The following is a 21195-nucleotide window of genomic DNA, read 5'->3' as shown; positions in this document are numbered from 1 at the left end:
TGGAGAACACTTAGAGAACTAAAAATAGACCTGCCGTTTGACCCTGCAATTCCTTTATTAGGTATATTCCCAGACAACCAAAAATCACATTACAACAAAGATATTTGTATCAGAATGTTTATTGCAGCCCAATTCATAATTGTCAGGTCATGGAAGAAGCCCAAGTGCCCATTGATCCACGAATGGATCAACAAACTGTGGTATATATACACCATGGAATACTATGCAGCCTTAAAGAAAGATGGAGACTTTACGTCCTTCATGTTCACATGGATGGAGCTGGAATATTTTTAATTTCTCTCGAGATTTCTTCTTTGACCTATACATTATTTAGAAATATGTTGTACAATGTCCAAGTTTGGGAGGATTTTTCTGATTTTTTTTTAATTTTGTTTTTGACCTGTATTTTAATTACATTGTTGTCTGAGAGCAGACATTGTATAACTTCTTTCTTTAAAGTACATAAGGTGTATTTTATAGTCTATAATATAGCATGCCTTGTTGAATGTCTCATGTAAACTTACGTATTCTGCTGTCATTGGAGATGCCCCATTAAATATATTTGATTAATGTCATTAACTTCAATAATATCCTTACAGATTTCTGTCTCCTGGATGTGTTCACTTATGATAGAGGGTTTATGCCCTCTAATTTAGCTATAATAATAGTTTCTTCTATTTCTCCTTGAAGTCCTATCAGTTTTGTCTTACACTTTTTGACACTTTATTATTAGGCACACACCCTTTAAGCATTGTGGTCTTTATGGAGAATTAATCCTTTTATCATTATATAATAGCTGTCTTTATCCCTGATAACTTTCCTTACTCTGATGTCTGCTCTGTCTGAGATTAATGTAGTAACTCACTTGCTTTTGACTAATATTAATGTGGTATATTTTACTTCATTTCTTTTAAATCAATATTTGTCTTTTTGGTTTCTTATATACAACACACAACACATAGTTGAACACTCTGAGAGTCTCCGTCTTTTCATTAGTGCATTTAGATCTTTGGAATTCAAAGTGATTATTGATACAATTGGATTTAAAATCATATTTGTTACTCTCTCCCCTTTATCTCCTTTCCCTCCTTATTTTTGTCTTTTACTCTTTTGCCTTTCATAGTCCTAATGGAGCATTTTATAAGATTCCATTTTATCTGCTGCCATCTCTCTGCTTACATTTCCTGTCTGTGCTGGCATGCTGCCTACTTTACATATTCCTTCCCTCAGAATATCGATCATAGTTAAATTTAAACTCTCAGTCTGATAATTCCAACGTCCCTACAATATCTAAATCCAGTTATGATGCTGCTGTGTTTCTTCCAACTGTGCTTTTTGCTTTTTAGTTTGCCTTTTACTTGCACTGGGTAACAGGAACTGCTGTAAATGAACCTTTATTAACTGAGTGGGAAAGTGTGGGGAAGGGAAAAGCATTCTATTCTCTTGTGATTAGTTCTCAGACTTTTAGTGAGCCTCTTCCTTTTAGGCTGTGAACTTCACAAGTGTTTCTTAGCTTCTCCTCCTCACCCCCCTCAGGTGGGACAGGGTGGCTGGAGTGGATTGGAAGTGGGCGTTTCCCTCCGCCCTGGGGAAGGCCAAAGTGTACTGAAATTGGGTATTTCCTTCCCACCAACCAGTTCAGTGTTGATAAACCTCCAAGCAGGCTAAGCTGTGCTTAGTTTCTACTGAAGACAGACCTTGTTAAGAACCGAATGCTTTGTTGTATTTCAAAATGGTTCCTTCTCCCCTCCCATTGATAGAGTACCAGGGACTTTGTCTCTGATACTCACTTCCAGAAACAGGTCAAGCTCCTGAAGATAAAATTTACAAAAGTAGCTCAGCTGTCCTACAATTCAATCACCCTGGAGTTTTACACCTCAGCATTGTCTACACCAAGCCTCCAGAAGTTAATCAGTAAAAGTTCAGGTTTTCCTGCCTGGTCAGTGATTCTTATGGAGGTTTGCAAATTTTTTTATTGCTTTATTTTTTCATCTAGTACATTGTGTTTCTCTGTATTTACCTGACTGTCTTTCCATTTGTGGGGGGGTGGGGGGCAGAGTTTGTGTGTGTGTGTGTTTCTGTAACATTACTTTTCTTATAGTTCTAAGAATTGTTGATTTATCAGTTTATTCAGTTTTATACTTGTTAAGATAAAGTTAAGATGGGCTTCCAAACTTCCTATGGACCAGACAGGAAACTTTATTTTCTTTGCAATTCCCTCTAGTACTTGCTAACAATTTCTCCTGACATGAGGACTTAAATACCAACCTTCCTAACTGCAGAGACATTTATTGTTTTTACTTAAAAACATGTAAGAAATTTCTCTTCAAAACAGCAAGTTCACTCAAATTTATTACCACGGAAAATGTTAAATTTACACAAGTCCACTTGAGATTGAATGCTGCCTATCCTCTGAGAAATAAATCTGAATCTGAAATTGCAATATCACAATCTAAGGAAATAATATCATAAAAATAGCATCTAGAGGCTGGGCGGCCATAGGACAGTGGTTAGGGCACTGACCACATACACTAATGCAGGTGGGTTCAAAGCTGGCCCAGGCCTGCTAAACAACAATGACAACTGCAACCAAAAAATAGCTAGGCATTGTGGTAGGCACCTGTAGTCCCAGCTTCCTGGGAGGCTGAGGCAAGAGAATCGCTTCAGCCCAAGAGTTAGAGGTTGCTGTGAGCTGTGATGCCATAGCACTGTACCAAGGGTGACATAGTGAGACTCTGTCTCAAAAACAAAATAAAATAAATAGCATCCTGTGTGATCATAAGTCATCACTTGCAAAAGCATGATGCAATAGAATATAGTTATAGTAGTTTACCTGCATAAAAGAATAGACTAGTCATTTGTACCAGAAATAGAATTGTTTGATAATCCAACTAGAAATACCTGTGTGTGTCTATATGCACATAGATGTGTCTGCATATGTTTACATATATACACACTCACATACTTACATTGTATGCTGCATCTGTGTATTTAATTTATACCAATAATAACTCATAAATATGATTTAAAATTATTACATGAAGTTACTGGAGACATAACTGAAATTTAAAATAATTATATACTAATTTTTTTTAATGCCGTGTAAACTGAAGACAGCCAATGTCAAGTAGACACCTACAGAAAGAGGTTTTAAAGGCAGAGGAACTTTGACCAAGGCCTTAAAGCAGGTGAAAGAGACCAAAGCCTTAAAGCAGGTGAAAGAGACCAAAGCCTTAAAGCAGGCAAAAGAGACCAAGGCCTTAAAGCAGGTGAAAGAGACCAAGGCCTTAAAGCAGGTGAAAGATAGGATTCTACCTATGTATAAATAAGGAATATACAATTTATAAAAAATAATAGAAATTTACTTAAATCCTCATGCTACGTAAAAAAGAGAAGTTAACCCTATACTAGGTAGGTGCTTATTACTGGCAGTTGAAGACAAAATAGAATTAAATATCATAATTTCTTAAGGATCTTGTTTAATTTACTATACTTAATGCAGTAATTAAAAGCAAGGTATCTGAAAGTCTGATGACTTGATATTAAGTCATTGTTTTGAATTCCCCAGCTCTGTGACTTTGGAAAATCATATTTAATCTCACTAAGCCTTAGGTTTCTTATTTATAAAGTGGGAAAGACAGCAACATGTCCTTTCGAGATTTGTGGTGAAGATTCAATGACATAAAATATATAAACTACGTAGCACTGAGTTTGCTGAAAAATAAGATCTCACAATTTTTAATGGAAGCTAAACACTGTTATGTTGAAAGAAACGTTTACTACTATAGTCTATGCAGTAATAAGATGAAGCTGTATTATTAAACATTTTGTTTCACAATACTTTGCTATGCTGGCAAATTACAAAGTTAGCACTGGGAAAGGAAAGGTAAATAATTTCCTCATTAAGTAAAGTTCACATCAATGAAGAAATAAATTTAAATAGAAACTCTGATAATGTCTCCATGACATATCCAAACTACACATGTGCTCAGTGGGAGGAAAAGACTTTTCCTTGATTACTGATATTGAGCCTATACTCATCAAAGTCCCTCTGCCCATTAGCCCAGTCCTATTGTAATAAACAATGGTTTCAAGCTACTATAAAAAATAAGAACAATGAAGAAAATATAAACATTAGATGCACCAAGTTTCACTAAAAGGACATCTAGAAAATGATTTGACATCAATGTGGCTATTTGAGAAAACAAACCAGCCACTCTGCGTTAACACAAGGATTTAGATAAAAGAGTAGTAGATTTAAACATTTTGCTAAGAACAAAACACTGGTCATTTGCAGACAGGACAACAAACGGTACAAACAAAATTCATGGAGGATTCTGGTGTCTGATGCTATCCATACAGGAAAGCTATTCAGAAGTATAGAATATCAGCATCTTTGACGTAAAAGAAAAAGATAATCATTACTTTAATTAAATGAATCTCCAAATGAAGTCTAGGAAAATATACAGCTGTTTCTTGACACAAATTATTTAGGAATATGGTTTGTCCTAATAGAACTAGTGTTTTCCTCCAACTATTTTCATGTTGCTTCTCAAAAACAGATTGCTGAATGGATTTACTGATTAACAGAAGTCTCAATAGGCCAACTCTACAAACTAACAAACACACGGTGAAAAAAAAAATGGAAGAGTAAATTGAGTTTGAATTTTCAATGATACACTTATCAAACTTTGGAGATAGTTAGCCATATGCCAAAAAAATCTGTGGATTCTTTATAACATTAATAAAGTCACACTCAAATAACATGATTCCATTGAAATTATCACTTAAGCTCTTTTTTCCATGCATCATTATATTTCAGTGGCCATTAGAGACAACCCGAATGTCCTCGCTACCGTTCACATAGCACATTTTATAGTCATGATGAAAAAGTTATATGGCCAGTGGAAGACCATGTCCTGAACACCAGTTTTCGTCTCCCTGCTTTATTAATAGATTGGAGGCTAGGCTAGTTCTAATGCATTAGCAGAATCTCAGAAAAATGTAGGTTGCTATGCAGGTGAATTCATACAGACTTTTATAACAATTGAAACCTCTTTACAAGTGTATTCATCCATGTTCTCACTGATAATCTATCTCTGGGGCTCAAAAGAGATTTTGGTTAAACTATAGAGGGTGGATTAGATCTTTGAAAGTGTGAATGTAAGACTTTTTTACATTTGCTAAACTGCTTTATCATAGACATGCCCAAATGACTCTCACAAGCTTTATTACTTCACTGTGCATATATCAGAGACTTCATGCTGTAAATACCGCTGCTTCTGCCTGAAGCAAGGATTCTACTACTAGGCATGCTACTCGATCACTCCATAAGTACATCAGCCAGGAGAAGGCCTAAGACCTGTGACATTAAATTCCAGGTTATTTGGAAGGTACCTCAGATTCCACCATTATTTCTTGACAATGTACATCTTTTAAATAGCATGTGCAATATGTACCTTATTTGAGTTAAATGAGTGCCACGTCTATCCACTGACATTAGATGTACAAAGATAGGTATATAAACAGACAGCTCTTCTTTGATGTCAGAGCCACGAACGCCAAGTAGGTCTGTAGTAGATCACTGCTGGTTAGAGAGTATCATTTGGAAAATTGTGTTGAGCTATATGCTGATGATTTGTGCAATTTTTCTAATGTCACTCATATTGGATAATAAAAATCTTTTCTGTTATGTATCAAATCCCCTGTGATTCTCTTTAATTTCTCCATTGTGCGGTTCCCTTCTCTACAAAACAAAATTGTTTTTTACACAATTTTCTCTCATAATTGTTTAAAATATCCTCACGCTTTAGTTTTCTTTCTTAGCTCTCTATTTTCTTCCTGTGATTTGCTTTCACTTATTTCACTTAGTGCAGTCTGTATATTCTGTCTGTACTTCCTCCGCTGTCAGATTTTAAGTGCCTCGGCCCCCTGATATTTAAGTTCACCACACTCAACTTGTGACTATCTTATTTACTTGGACTAGCAAACCTTATACTATTAGTTCCAACCAAGTTACTTAGCATCAAATTACTTTTACAAATGTTGCTTATTGTATTCATATTTTATATGAAGGTAACAGATTATAATTTTTGGGGAAAATACTTGTGTGAAAGACGGTTCTCTATCTACTCACTCTGGGATCTGTCAAGTATAAAAGGACTATGCTTCTGATCCTAAACATATTTTTTTGTATAAAGCACAGAGATTAAGAGTTTTAGGTCTACTCTGCTTCTGTTCAGGGATGCCCTCGAGCAACCGACACTGAGCTCACCATAGGTCTTTATTTCAAATGAAGCCTGAATCTATTAAGAATGTGATTAACACTGTTCATAAAAAGGTACAAAACAGGTAGCACAAACTGTCAGTATTCTACTTCTCTCTCCTTGGCTATACCTGAGGTAGTTTGCAAAGATCTTTTATACATGTTAACAACTTCCTGCATTTCTACTCTAGTAAATTGTCTGACCATGGAGACCTGCTCCAAGTGCAAGAAAGTCAATTCCTCTCTAGGTGTTGTAGATAAATCTTTCAATTCCATGCCACTCAATGAAAAAAATTCAATTGCATAATCTTTCAATGAGTTCTGGTGATAGTAAATCCAGGTACCCAGGGTGATCACTTTATCATTAACATCTTTTACTAGCTTTACTCCTTTCACTTTTTTGCTTCCTTACTGTCCTGGAATGTTTCCAGTGCTCAACTCACAAGCTTTAGACCAGGGGTCCTCAAACTTGTTAAACAGGGGGCTGGTTTACTCAGACTGTTGGAGGGCCAGACTGCAGGCCCCAGGATGAGTCAGCTGCTAAGCAGGACAGGCAGTATGGCAAAAACACATGGCGGGGTGGCAGTATGTGGCCCTTGGCGGTAGTTTGAGGATGCCTGCTTTAGACTGTTCTCCAGATTTGATCCTACGTCTGGTTCACGTAGCTCAAATTTGTTACCTGTGTACTACTGTGTAGTATATCTTACTCAAGAGGTTAGAAAGGTTGTACAAATATACTTATTTAAATAACTTGTTACCATGGCTAACAAAGCTATTATTTACATAATTCTATTTTAAGATATCTAGTATTTCCTTGTAGCAGCTTAAAAATTCAAGTGGTATCAGATTGTTTCCATTCTTTGGCTTATAAACTGATAACACAGTGGATCATATTGTGAATTCAGACTCACAGTCAGAGATCTTACTTCTTGTTATGGATTGAATTATGCCCAGCTCCCTCCCCCAAAAGATGTCAAAGTCATAACCTTTAGTACTTAAAAATATTAACTTATTTGGACATGGGATCAGTGTAAATATAATTAGTTAAGATGAGGTCATATTAGAGTAGTATACTTTTACTTCATAAAAATAAAATTGGCTCCCGATCCAATATGACTGGTATTTTTCTAAGAAAATGGCCATGTGATGATAGACGTATACAGAGAGAATACCATGTGACAGTGAAGAAAGATTAAAGTGACACAGCTACCAGCCAAAAAAACAAAAATTGCCCACAAACCACCAGAAGCTATGGAGAAGCAAGGAAGGATTCTCCAATGGTCCTGCCAATACTTTGATTTCACACTTCTTGCCTCCAGAACGATGACAGATTTCTATGGTCTTCAACCACCTGGTGTGTGGTACTTTGTTACATTAGCTCTATGTACATCCGGTATCAAACTTTACTTAAGTGTTCAAAATACAAGTATTCATGCGGCACAAGAAAATTGGAATAAGTCTAGATCAGGCACTGCAGCAGCCTAGTTTCATCCTTTTCATGCAAGATATAGTTTGACTGGATTAAAATAGAAGTATCTAAAAAAATTGTCATCTCTATTTTATACTCAAATACTAAACTAATAGGACATTTTCTAGGGAGCCATGCCACATAAATCCATAGATCCCAGATGTGTTTACTATATGCATCTACACAAATTAGGTAAGCCCAGCTAAAGCATTCCAGAATGTGCATCTACTGACAAAATTTTATTTTGCTATACACTAATAATTTGAGCAATTTCTCTAATGTATGTTATATACAATAATAAAAAATTGTGTTCTGATGTGTATCAAATCCCATGTGATTTTCTTTAGTTGAATTTTTAACGCCTCCATTATGCAGTTCTTTTATCTACAAAAAAGCATTCCCCCTACATTTATAAAGATACAAATATCCCAAGTATTACAACAGTCTCATGGTACAGTATGTGCAACTAACTCAAGGGTCAGATTTTAATATTTGTATAATCACATATGAGGGTATCAAGTCAGCTAAAAGATTTTAGCCTGACTGCTAATCTGAAGGCTTAATGTAACTAAAATTCCCATAAAATTGTCTAAATGTTAAACAGTTTTTCTCTAAAATACATACTAATTATATCTCTAAAAAAACCTAAAATACTGGTCATATTTTCCTTGCAAATTTCCTTATGTTTTGTGAAAAACTAGCTTATGTTTCAGAATTCACCCAGTTCATAAACACCTCCAGAATGTTTTCACACTATGTAGCTGTGTTATGTGAGAAAAGCAGTTTCTTTTCACCCTTAATTGTCTTCTAATATATGTTTACCATATGGCAAGCTGCTGAGGATAACAAAATAGCGATGCGAATGCTCTTTCATTTTATAAAAATTTCATAGTACATTAATCAGGAAGAATCTGAAGCACTGTTAAACAGTAAGGATGTCTACTGTGACCTACTCAGAAAGGCTACCAAAATAACCCCCTGGGGAAGTAAGGACAAGTTTGCTGCTTACTGCAGTGAGAACGTTAACTACCTTGACAGAGTCTTCGTGGTTTCTTAGGCCAGGAAAATCAAGGACAAGATTCTTAAGATGTTGGGAGTCTGATTGAAGGTGGGCCATTCATTGAAAGGGCCTGCTTGAAACCGAGTTAAATTTGTCACGAGAGGACTAAGGGAGGCAAGGATGTTACGGAGAGCTTCTATAAGCCGCTGAATGATCTATGGTTATGGGGCGGCTAGAAATCCAGGAGGACAGTTCAATATTCTATAGCTTGGACAACTGGATTTTCATTAAGTTCCTGGAAGAAAGTTATTTGTAATTTTATTTTCTTTTGTAAGTATTTCCTGGAAGAGAAAAATGTGAAGGCAGAATGTTGAGAAGTAGAGTTATGTTATTGCATATATGAAGCTTTCAGTTCTCAAGAACTTAAATCAGAGAAATGGCCTGATCAATTACGATAAACACTTACATTAATCACTAGTAATATGTCATAGTCTTTTCTAGAAATGGCGTGTTTGCAATACTGAGGACTAATTGAAATAGTAAGTGATCCAATAATGTGAAAAAAAATTCTATGATTTAATAGTTGAAAACATAAAAGCAGTATTAAGTGAATGTAATGGAAAAGCACAAAATTGATTTACCAAATATTCCTTTCCAATGATTGTCATACTTTTATCTTTCCAGGATCTCAAATTTGGTGATACTCTTTATGTTTTAAATATAGACAACATCTTCACAAGGCCATTTCCCAAACTTACTTTTGTCTATGTGTTACTTTAGTTTAAACTTTTAGAGTGACTTTTCCCCGCACATTTATTTCTCTTAAAACAACAAAGCATCTTTACAAGTGATGACATCTTAAAATTATGTCAGCCCAGCTGAATATGTGAAAACCTTCTATTTCAGCATTGGAGTCAGCAGTATTGAATTTGTTGAATTATTGGTAAGTAAGTATAGTTAAATATTAAGTATTCAATAACTCAATAATGAATATTGTAGATAAAATTTACAGTTATCAGTCTATGCTATGAGACATGCCATTTCAAGAACAAATTGATGGTTTTAGTTTGACTAGCATCAAATATATTTAATGCAGTAAAAACAGTTTAAGAAGTTGTAACACAAAATTTTATTACAAAAAATATGGTTACTGAGTTATAAGTTTGTTAAAGTGACAGATAAATTCTAGAAGAAAATTTTAGTGTTTGATCCTTAGTAGACTGATTTTATGCTTAAATTACATGCATAGGAAGTTTTAAAGTTTAAATGCTCATTGTACATTAGACCATTGAAGCACAACATGGTACCCTATTTCTCAGCAATTATTATTTCCAAGTTGTCTCCAGGGAAATTATCACTAGGTCATTTTATTTTACGAAGTATTTGTACTTCAAATTTACTGGGTTTAAATGCTCCATTGACGTCTACATTTCAATATTTTCATTCATCTGCAGTATAAGAAGAAGTTGCTTCAGACCAAAATGTTTAACTATATCTACTTGAGGAGTTTGAAATTGACATCACAGATTAGCAAATACCAGTAAAGAAATTTCTGGTCCTTGTTAGATTGGTCTTCACAAATTAAGATTATTTCTGAAAACATGTGTGTTCAAGTTTAAAAATGAATTTTTATCACCTTCTGTTATGTGAAATCACCTTTTACATGTTTATTAATATTAGCAGCTGAATATTTATCATAAGTTGTCTATTTCAAACATGTATACATGCCATATATTCTTAGTATTTCTGTTCATATATTGTTACGCCCCCCTCAAAGGTCCTTAAATATTCTTTATAGGGATCGAAACTTAAGTAACTAAATAGATATTTAAAATAAAACTAAATAGAAAGCTTATAAATATTACATCTGCATAATTTGAAAAACTTCTTTTAAATAATACAGAGAATTTTTTTAAAAATTTGAACCAAGTGTTCCACTTTAACTTGTTTGAATTGTATTCTATTTCTTTCCTCAGCTTATGAATTACAATGTAAAAGTTTGGTGAGGGATTCATATAACTTTATAAAAGTTCCATAAACTCAATAAATAACAGAAAAAGACATCACCAGATAACATAAGAGTCACCAAATCTCAGAAGTATAAAATACTGTGAGACTAACAGGACCATACTAAGGACCCAGAAATGAGTAGTTATTAAAAAAAAATGTTTTGAGCAATGATATTTGAATAGTATAACATTTTACTCAAAGCTATCTCTTTAATATGATTGAGAGACTATTGCGGAAGGTTTCCAGATGTATTTTCTCTCTATAGTATATTTAGATGCTATAACTTCACGTTCTGTTTGTTTTATCACTGGCACCTAGTTAAAGATGCCTAGTGGCTCTCTAATGACTCAAAATCTAAGTATAAACAGCTAGTTAGGAAAAAAAATACATAAACAACTTACTTTTTGGCAGATATAGCTTATATTCCTTTGAACTCAAGTCTTCTCTCTATTATTCAAAGTTCATAAACACGTTCTTCAATTCCCCGATTTGCTACTTTTCTTCAGCAGAGAGTAACTTACCTGAGACCTCCATCAGCCAACTCAAATCTATTCCGTCGTCCTTCACTTGCCATCTCACACCGTCTATGCACGCTGCATTTATGACACAAAAGCTTCTGAGGTGTGAACTATGTGCTTGGGGCCATTATAAATGCTTGGGAAGCATCAGTAAACAAAATAGCTAAAAATGCCTGTACTTGAGCAGCTGCTATTTGGGCCAGAGTAATCACATAATAAATAGTAAGCCTAAAAAATATGTAAATCATAGTGATTAAGAACAATTTTATCAGAAAAAAGAAGTGTAAGTGAGGGAGGAGTGTTGGAGCTTGTGAGCATGCAGATTTCTCCAGGGTAAATCAATAACATGATAAAGTAATAAATTGTTGCTTCTTGCAGATAACAAGCATAAAATCTGTGCAAAACTGGGGAATTGTTTTCAGGACATTTGTCCAGGAGGGAGTCTAAGAACCTTGCAGTTTGTGGTTATCCTGAAAGGTGAAAAAAAAAAAATCAGTTTACTTCAGTTATTGAAAAGTAGCTAAGAAAAGCTCACTATTCCTCTATAAGTATTGTTCATGCAATTGGCACTCTGCCCTCAGACTACTGAGTGGCTGACCTGGTAATGTTAATAGCATTACGCACTTCCCATTTATTATCTGACAAGAAGAGTATAATAGAAATGTAATTGACAATTAGGGTCACATCAAACCACAATAGTCCAAAGTTAATTTATTTTCTAATATATAAGGGTTGTTTAATCTTGAATGATTCCATGTGTGAGACATCAAAAGTCCTAAAGGTCCCCTAGCTAGCCTGATCCAGCTTCTTTTGGTAGATTGTTGTGCATGGGCACGATCCACACACCTCTTCAGCACTTTGTGTGGTTTTGGTTCCAAACTTCTTGTGATCAGTGGTTTGAAAATTAATACAAATGAAGACACATACCCATCACTCTTTTATAATACGATAACATGCACTAACATACAGGAAGTTGAACTCTTCATCAAAAATATTTTCACACGTTATTTTACAATTTAGGACCACAATCAGTAAAAAGCCTCCACGGTCGCTGTCCTATTCGGTAGGCACTTCTAGTAAAACTCTGGAATTGAATCTAAATACTGCCAATCAATAAATGACAGAAAGTTTTAAAGTTATTGTTTGTTGGACCTTAACTTTCAAAATATATAATTTTCAAGCCTATTTCAGGGAACCAGGGCTCATTTATGAGCACGTGTGTGTGTTTGTAAATATTTAATGGGTGTATATAATTGCAATTTCTTTTTCTAGGAATGTACACACTAAAATATTCACACTAATTGTTTCTTCCTGGCAATAGAACATATTAAGCTTATTTTCTGTACAATGTGAATTAACATAAAGCATCTTATTTTTAAGACTAAATTATTAATTGCCGGATAATTAGCTAATATATATATGTATATGCTGGATTACAAAAATATACTACTACTCCCAACAGCTGAAGAGGTTAAACAGAAAAAAAAAATTTTTTTTGAGACAGAGTCTCCCTCTGTCACCCTGGGTAGAGTGCCACGGCACCATAGTGAAGAGCAACCTCAAATTCCTACATTTGAGCATTTTTTTTGCCTCAGACTCCTAAGGAGATGGGGCTGCAGGCGCCCACCACAATACCCAGCTAGTTTTTCTCTTTTTAGTACAAATGGGGATCTCACTCTTGGTCAGGCTGGGGAATTTATTTTTTCAGACAGGTAAAACAGCACACCCAGTTCTGGTCTTTCTGAGAATGTGTTTATTGTATTAGCTTTGTATATAGAGAAGTCATGAAATAGTTTAATTTATGGATTGTGCTTCAGTGATAGTTATACTTTTTGAATAATTATCACAATAGGATGTAAGATTAGAATATCCCACTACGTATATCACTTTTGTTGCTTTACATCAAGTGTATTTTTACGAAGAGAATCTGGACTTTGGCCACTTAAAGCACCCTTCATACCCTCAGATGTTTACAGTTGGATTGAAAAATATTGACCCCAAATCTGATTATAGAGTTTAATCTTATGCAGTTCCTCTTAATTCAAAATGCTATTTCCAAAAACTTCTCTTTCTCTTCATAGTTATTATGATTTTTTGCTATTGTAATTGGAAAAGTATGCTTTACAAATTTTGAAACCTCTCAGTTAAAAAACCAGGATATTCTTTTCAACCTAAAAACGTCAATGATTCATTATAGAAGGAGAGGAAAATATGAGCCAGAGAAAACTAAAATGATTAAATTAGGACAAATATTTTAAAATGAAATTTGACCCAGACAACTTTAAAGTTTGACTCAGCTTACTTGAGATGGTTCTTTGTACTTCTAGGATCCTAACCTAGTACATTTACTTAGAGCAGTTACTTTAGAAACCTTGTAACTGCAAATTCTTTCTCTGCTTCTTTGAGATATAAGTCCTTGAAAAGATTGTTGCCAGTTTTTCAACCCAGGAGTCTTTCTCCAGGACCTGGTAGCCATTCCTTTGACATGTAATCATCATGGAGGAGCATGCCCCTATCTCCCAGGTGCATGTGGGATGGTACGAGTTTAATTCTGCCTGGGCCTTGCTTCAATGTGTAACATTCACCTCCTGTAGTGAAGACATGAGAAAGTTGACCTTTCCTTGGTGGAAAGCCAATTAGCAGCTGTAGACTGTCTTTAATCACTAGACCCTAGTTCTTAAAAACTCCCTAACCCATTTGTTTCAGCTATATTGAGTTCAGACTCATTTAGGGACACCCCTCTATTGCAACTGCCCTGAAAGAAATCTTCCTTATCTGACTTTATTGGTACAATTTTGGCTTTCACAAATTCAAGAAAATTTTCCAGAAATTTTGTGAGTCGTGTAGGGAAAATTCAACAGTACTTCAGAGAAAGTGGACCCAGATGGTCAATAAATAACATATTTCAGTATAATTTTGAGTTTTAAAGACAAAGAAATAATACTTCAGACCCTGAATGTAAGATTAGGTTACTTCATTAGAACAATAAAATAGGCTCAGCACCTGTAGCAGCAGCACCTGTAGCCCAGCCACATTCACTGGAGCTGGTGGGTTTGAACCCAGCCCAGATCTGACAAACCACAATGACAACTACAACCAAAAAATATCCAGGTGTTGTGGTGGGTGCCTGTAGTCCCAGCTACTTGGAAGGCTGAGGCAAGAGAATCTCTTAAGCCCAAGAGTTTGAAGTTGCTGTGAGCTGTGATTTCAAAGCACTCTACAGAGAGTGACATAGTGAGACTCTGTCTCAAAAAAAAAAAAAAGAAGAAGAAGAAGAAGAAGAAGAAAAATTAAAGCTTTTTTGAGATTTATTTACTATATTCTGGTAGATTCTGCCCAATTTTTCACCCATTCTAGTATCTATATATCCTTTGTCATGTGACTTTGGAGTTTCTAAAAAAGCAATATATTTACCCAGTACTTGGATCTATATAGGGCACATGTCTTGCATTTGCCTAATCACCCCCAAGGCATTTTTTTAAAATGCAGGACGATTTTTTGGGGGGGAGGGGAGAGACAGAGTCTCACTTTGTGAGCCCTTGGTAGAGTGCCGTGGTGTCACACAGCTCACAGTAACCTCCAACTCTTGGGCTTAAGCGATTCTCTTGCCTCAGCCTCCCAAGTAGCTGGGACTACAGGCGCCCACCACAACGCCTAGCTATTTTTTGGTTGCAGTTCGGCCAGGGCCGGGTTTGAACCCATTACCCTCGATATATGGGGCCAGCGCCCTACTTGCTGAGCCACAGGCACCACCAAGAAGATTTTTAAAGAGCTCTGTTTGATCTTTTTTAATGTAGTGAGCATATACATATATTGCATCGCATTTTCTTCAGCACATAGAACTTTAGAACTTATACGAGACATGTCTTCTTGTTACTCAAAGAGGAGGGAAAATATTAAATAAATACAACACTGGCCTAAAGAAATTTGACTAAGAAGTATAGACGATATCATAGAGAGCCAACAAGTTGTTAGGATTCCTTGTCAGAGTGGGGTACATTAGGCTATAAAGTCTTTATATCTGATATATTCTGTATAGCTAATTCACTTAAATATTGTGTTAGTCAATTTGGCATGCCAAATTCTAAAAACTGGGCTGCTTAAACAACAGAAATTTATTTTCTTTTGGTTCTGGCAGCTAGAAGTCCAAGGCCAAGGCCAAGGAGCCAACAGGATGGATTTCTGATGAGGCCTCTCTCCTTGGCCTATAGATGGCCACTTTGTCCCTGTGTCCTCGCATGCCCTTGCCTTTATGTCCATGGGAGTATCTGTATTGTCTCTTCCACCAGTCATATAAATAAGGGCTCCATATGTATGTTCTCATTTAACCAAAATTATCACCTCAAAGGTCTGATCTACAAATAAAGTCACACTGAGGGTAAGAGATTCAGCATATGAATACTGGGGGATATAATGCAATCCATAATAACATATACACACTTTTAGCCTTACCTGAAAATTAAATAGAAGTAGAAGAAAAAGCGCTGCTACTGTTTTAAAGAAATTTTATTGGTAAGATGAGAAATCTTCACATGAAACAAATGAGAGAGTAAAATTGTATAGCAACTGGCCTTGAAAGATGTGGATATCCACCAAATAACTTACTGGAACCTAGGCCAGAATGGGGTTAGGGGTTTAGAAGACTCCCTCTGCATTCAGGAAAAAAAAGAATATATATATATATATATATATATACACACACACACACACACACACACACATGTAATTAGTACAAGATTCAGCTAGGTAGCTATCTGGTACACATTAGATAGCAAAGTGAAACAGGGAAGGAGATTGAAGGGAAAGGATTTATAACACACTAGGGTCCTAAAACAAGACAGAAAAGAAAGTCTATTATGTCAATCTTGTTATAGATAGAAGAGAAAGATAGATGCCAGACTAAAGACAGAGGTAAATTTCACAGAGGATATGTGAACCCTTAGTGCAGGGGTCCTCAAACTTTTTAAACAATGGGCCAGTTCACTGTCCCTCAGACCGTTGGAGGGCCAGACTACAGGCCCCAGGATGAATCAGCTGCTAAGCAGGATAGGCAGTGGTGGCAAAAACACCTGGCGGGCTGGATAAATGTCCTTGGTGGGGGCCGCATGTGGCCCATGGGCAGTAGTTTGAGGACACCTGCCTTGGTGCAATAATGAGTTCCTAAATGAAGACAGAAATAAATGTCCTAATGCATCGGTGATATCACTGTAGTCCCACAGGTCAGTGACTTTTGCATGCAAGAGGAATTAGACAAAGTATTAGAAACAAATGAAGACCCTGGACAATGCATGTTGGATTAGGAATCCAAACACTAGACTCCAAGTGTCATAAATGCAGCCTCTGAAAGTTTAAAGCATAAAGGGCAGGTGAAATTAACAGCAAACCTGAGTTGATTCAGAGTCAGAGAAATATAGAGAAAAAGCCCTCCTAATTATATTCCAAGAGCTAGATATTTGTGAAGGTGGGATTTTGTGTTAAGTGTTAAATGGGTATACTTTTTAAGATAGGTTGAGCAGAAGAACACAGGCCGTTCTGACACTAAATAACACTGCATATATATTTTAAAATCAAAGAACTTCAGGGTTGGAAGTGTCTTTAAAGGGCATATTCAATTCGTGCATTATTCAGGACTCACTCTAAGTTAAAAGAAGATCATTGTGAATTGAAGTCCAGAAGGAAGGCAAGAAACAACTTTTTAAAAATGAAAACCTTGAGCTATGTGAAAATAACTTTTGAGTTATTTTTATACCTTCACTTAGCCAAAGAGTTTCTCAACTCAATAATTGTGAAAGACTTGGGTTAAAATCTAGCTTTTTTTTTCTCAATTGAATATGCTCTGATAAATTTTCTTTTGATAAAAAGTTTTGGTATTTTATTAGATGTAGCCCACATTTCATAAAGTGTAATCTTACTAATCTCCCAAATACTGCAATGTTCCTATCAATCCACAATATTTAAAAAATGAGGTATGTCAGCTTCTCTGTGAAAAGGGGACATTTACTCAAATTTGTATTTTTATATAAAGTAAAATAAATAATCCTTTTTTTTTTGAAAGAGAGAGAGAGAACCTCACTCTGTTGCCCTGAATACAGTGTCATGGCATCATCATAACTCACAGCAACCTCAAATTCCTTGGGTACAAGTGATCCTCTTGCCTCAGCCTCTTGAGTAGCTAAGAGTACAGGCGTGTACCACCATGCCCAGCTTAATAAATAATCCTTAAACTTACCTTAGTAATCTATTTCCTTTAAAGAAGAGGATTATAAAAGGGCAGTGCCTGTGGCTCAAAGGAGTAGGGCACCGGCCCTATATGCCAGAGGTGGTGGGTTCAAATCCAGCCCTGGCCAAAAAAAAAAAAAAAAAAAAAAAAAAAAAAGAGGATTATAAAGGAAATGTATGCCTAGTCATAGAATATCTTTTTGTTATTTATTCCAAACAGTAGACATAATAGTTATATAGCATCATAACAGTTAATTACAATTATTTGAAAATTTCACACATGTACTATTAAAAAACAGTATAAGGAAACAGTGGAATTTATATATTATTAATTGAGAAATAATAATGAGTATATCTGGTCTTTATCACTGTTTCCTAATACAGATCTTTAAAAACCCTTGGAATTTCCTAAGTTATTCAAGTGTCTTTAGTTTTCATAATGAATTCTTTTAGATCATACCTTAATTTATGTTAATCAAGTAATTTATAGTGGGCTTTTTGATAGTTTCAAGGAATATGCTGTCATGGTGACAGGAGTTAGAAGGCCAGTAGGCAGGGACAGAGAAATGGGGCCCAGAGAAGAGAAGGGTCAGGAGAGGGGGTTGGGCACAACTAACAGGCCTGGAAAATCCTCACCAGGAAGTTTCATCATCTCTGCAGAGGGCCTACATGACCTACAACTGGCCAGCGTGGGACCTACTGTTACCAGAATTTCTTCTTCAGTAGGTCCTTGGTCTGGGGAATTCGCAGAATGAATCAATAGACTAACCACAGATCAGTGGTAAGACAGGATTTATTTTACAGAGAAGAACGCAGAAAAAGAACCAGAGTTCCTGGTAGAAGGGAAGACTTAATTCGGAAAATCTCTCTGCTTGGTTTTTTGTCTAAGACTATATATAGGCACACAGGTCCTTTGTAGCGACGTTTGACCAGGACTTGGTAACAAATGAATTGGCACAGTCCCTTCTCCTGGGGCAGGGTGAATGAGCGCATTAATGAATGGATACAGTCTCTTCCACTCAGAGCACGGTGAATGAGTCCATTCATGAAATGGTCCAGGCCTAGGAAATGAGGGTGCCTATTCATCTTTGAATGGGAGATCACCCTTAGGCCTGTGAAATATTCACAGGGGAGTAATGCAGCCAGAGGAGGGCTCTCTAGGTCCAAGGGTGGTTCCGCGGTTGGCACCGACAGCAGCGCGGGCTGTGGGCTCCCTCCCGCTCCCTCTCTCTGCCGCCCTTGGTTCCCCAGCTCTGCATCCCCTCTTCCGCTGCACCAGCTCCACCAGTAGAAGGTGCAGGAGGCATGGCAGGTCCTCCCAGGTGGCTGGCGCTGACCAAGCCTGAGGGCACTCGCCCTGCATCAATACCAAAAGAAAGACCCCTCAAAGGTACTGGGTGCTGGAAGCCCTCCAGCACAAACAGGTAGCAAATTACCACAAGCCATTTCAATTGGAAAACGCAACCGGAGTGTGGCGCTTGTACCCAGGAAAACACATAAGGCTTAAAACCCCCTAGACAAAGAGCCAGAAGCAGTAACCTGTTTGGGCCCCCCTCTGCTATGCCAAAAGCTTTCCTCCTTCCTTTCTTCTCAATAAATTCTATTATTTTTGCTTACTTGAAGTCCATGAATTCATTCATTCTTTGATTCCCAAGACCAAGGATTTGACAGGAAAACGCCAGTATCAACGCCGAAGAAACTAAGCACATGACTAGGTTTTTCGACGCATCCTCCAGTCTCCGCAGAGGGGAGAGATTAAGTACAATCATGTGGCCAGGGATTTAATCAATCACACCCTCATAAGGAAATCCAGATAAAAACTCTGTTTACTAAGACTCAGTAGAGATCTTGACCTTGATATACCAAGAACTGGCATGTCCCACAGACAGAGCATGGAAACTTGGTGTCACCCTCTTTCCTCTAAATCTTGCCTTATACATCTCCTCTGTGTGGTTGTTCCTAAATTGTATCCTTTATATATAACAATAAAACTTTAATTATAAGTGTAGCACTTTCAATAAGCTCTGTGAGTTGTTCTAGCAAATTATCAAACTGAAATGAAGCCATGGGAACCTCAGAATTCATGGCCAAGTGAAAGAGATGGTGAGGTAGCCTGCAGGTGCCACTTGCACTTGGATTGTGAGTTAAAGGAAGTCTTGTTAGGGATTTTGCCTTTTACCATTGTGAGATATGTGCTAACTCTAGGAATTTAGCATTAGAAAAAGATAATACTTTTTTATGTCAATTACCTAAATTTTATCATTCTATCACATATACACACCTCAAAACATCATGTGTTACATGGTAAATACATACAATTTTGTCTGTCAATGAAATATATAAAATAATGTAAAAAGAAGTGAACTGAATTATGGAACACTCCATTGGTGTTAAAGAACAGTGTTAGAATACACACTCATAAATGTTAACTCATAAACTAATATTTACATTTTTTGACAAACAAGAATATCTTTGTAGGCATACCAGAACTTAAAAAGAATTTTTTAAAGTTTTTCTTAGATTATTCATTAATGTTAATTTTTTATAAGAAAATGCTTGTAAATAAATTAACATAATACTTGCCAAACCATAAGACTAACTACTATGAGATTATGACTATGAAAGTGTAAACATCTCAATGATTTATTCATGTGACAAATTTTGCTTTTTAAATTAATATAGAAAGAAGAATTGTCCATATTTTTATTTGTTGTAGTATTCATAGCAAACATGTGAGGAAAACTCTTATTGTAAATATTTAAAAACTTCCAAAATGGCTCCAACAACCTTTTTTCTTAATTAAATCACAGCTGTGTACATTAATACAATTATGGGGTACAATGTGTTGGTTTTATACACCATTTGAAATATTTTCATCAAACTGGATAACCTAACCTTCACCACATTTTCTTAGTTATTGCGTTAAGACATTTATACTCCCAACAACCTTTTGAGATTCTCTTTGTACTCTAAGAAAAGTTACTGTGCAATAATTAACTGTTCATAGATTAAAAAAAAAAATTCTAGGCAGAAGGCCTTTGCTTTGACAACACAGTGAATACCTAACAGGTACTCAGAACAAATGAAGAGTGAGCCAGAACAAGGTGAAGCCTCCAGTTTGATTTAAACAGAGTTTATTCTTGCCTTCTCAGACACAGTAAAGTCAATGGAAAAATCTACATCAGCAACTATAATTAAGAGACCAAAAGCGTAATATCTTTATAAATCTTTGACCATAAGTCTCTGTTTTATGCTTATAACTTACTTATAATATTTATTCTAATACTGACACTCATTTTAGTGAAGGCATGTCTACTTTTTACCTAAGCAAGAAACTTAAACAGATCAATAACTTGGCTGTTATCTCAGGATGCTAGGTAGACAGTTATGAATCTCCAGCTCTCCTAGTGACAAAAATGGATACCCCTCCTTGGTGATGCCTTAACTAATTGCCACACCTCATGGAAGGAGGAAGGGCCCACTATCCTGCAAAATAATAGTACAGGGAACTCCACAGCCTGTGGGCCAGGCAGCCTGGCCACAACAAGGTCTGGAAAGGGACCTAGAATAACCTGAGGATGATTATCATGTCATTAGCTGTTCATCAAAGTGGTTTGATGGTGACATTTGAACCATAATCTGCACAATATTCAAACAGGACCCCAGACCATAACCAGGGCCTCTTGTTATGACAGGGGCTCTTTGGCATCTGTGG

This window comes from Otolemur garnettii, unplaced genomic scaffold, assembly GCF_000181295.1.
Source record: "Otolemur garnettii isolate 467f Iridium unplaced genomic scaffold, OtoGar3 scaffold00048, whole genome shotgun sequence".
NCBI classification, from domain to species: Eukaryota; Metazoa; Chordata; class Mammalia; order Primates; family Galagidae; genus Otolemur; species Otolemur garnettii.
Note: the sequence above shows the minus strand (reverse complement) of the source record.